The sequence below is a fragment of the Chenopodium album genome, chromosome 18 (assembly GCF_948465745.1).
Source record: "Chenopodium album chromosome 18, dcCheAlbu1.1, whole genome shotgun sequence".
NCBI classification, from domain to species: Eukaryota; Viridiplantae; Streptophyta; class Magnoliopsida; order Caryophyllales; family Amaranthaceae; genus Chenopodium; species Chenopodium album.
The window spans coordinates 13,961,509-13,963,072 of NC_137851.1; the positions used below are offsets into that span (position 1 = coordinate 13,961,509).

Genomic DNA, 1,564 nt, shown 5'->3' on the forward strand with positions numbered 1-1,564 from the left:
TTTTCCTCTTGTCAAAATGGTGCCGTTGCCGGGAAATGCTATTGGTGCTTAGCTTTTGTTGTTGAGTCTACTTCATTTTATAAAAAAAAATACAAAAAGATTTTGTTTCTTTAGGCTACACTTGTAGCCGTGCTACTAATATTTTTGTTTGAGTTTTGCATGCATAGAACCCGTGATCGTTCCCTTGTTCCCCTTGATCCGGAAATTGAGAGGACTCTTTCAAGAAGAAGAGTGGATAATAGATCCTTGGGTTATAGCTCTTCAAGTGAAGAAGAAATTCAAGAAGAGCAAGGAATGGGTGAAAATCCTAGAATAGCCTTGAAGGAGCTTGGAGTGCCCGGGGCATATAGGTTTGAGAGCGGAATAGCTCCACCTACTACTCCGGCAAATGACTTTGAAATCCGGCCGACATTGATCACCTTGATTGAGAGAAGGCAATATAGTGGGGCTAAGAATGAGAGCCCATTGAACCATCTAAAAGAGTTTGAAAAATATTGCAACACCATCAAAGTCAATGGGGTTTCTCAAGAATTTATCCGCCTCAAGTTGTTCCCTTTCTCTCTAATAGGAAGATCTTTGGAGTGGCTAGACAAAGAGGTGAAGCCCAACTCCTTGAGAACTTGGGACGATGTCACAAAGGCTTTCTTGTCCCGCTTCTACCCCCAAAAGAAGACGGCGGAGGCAAGATCCTTGATTCAAGGGTTCAAGCAAAGGCCGAGTGAAAGCCTTTACTAAGCATGGGAGAGATTCAAAGAGTATTAAAGGGAGTGCCCTCACCACGGAATCCCCACATACCAAGTGATCCAAATCTTCTATGGCGGTTTAAGTCCCCAAGGTAAGTCATGCCTTGATGGAGGGGCCGGGGGCCCTATCATGAACAAAACCGAAGAAGAAGTGGTGGACATCATTGAGGACGTGGTGACATATTATAGGGATTGGCAAGATGGGGAGAGGGACTCTTCAAGCAAGCAATCTTCATTGTACTCGGTGGACCATCTAAATGCAATCAACAACCTTTCCTCCCAAATGACAAACTTAGGAAAGGAGGTCACCGCAATCAAAGCTAAGTTGGAGAGCACTTCTTCCCCTTCTCAAGCTTCGAATCTTCCCTCCCAATTTAAGGGGAGAGGTACTCCTTCTAACTCTCAACCCCCTCCCTCTTCACATAATATGCCTTTGGGTTGCTTGTTTTGTGATGCATGTGGATCGTATGATCATGACTCTAGTGCTTGTCCTAATGAATGTGTTGATGAGTTTGATAACCATAAGAGTGAACATGTGAATTATGTGTCGAATAATAATGGTCAACGGTTTGATAATCAAAGGGGTCAATGGATTAGGAACTTCCAAGGCCAAGGCAATTTTGACAACTATAACCAAGGTGGTGGTTATAGAAACCAAGGGAACCAAGGTTCTCGTGGTAGCTATAATAATCAAGGTTATAGTGGCCAAAATCAAGGCCAATATTATGGTAACCAAAACCAAAATTATGGTAACCAAAACCAAGGTTATGGAAATCATAACCAAGGTAGTGGTAACCATAATCAAGGTGGAGGAAACCATA

General features: G+C 42.9%; 1 pseudogene; it reads right to left on the reverse strand.

The window, feature by feature from the left end:
* Positions 1–686: 686 nt before the first annotated feature.
* Positions 687–785, reverse strand: LOC145593323 (small nucleolar RNA R71; annotated as a pseudogene).
* Positions 786–1,564: the final 779 nt, after the last annotated feature.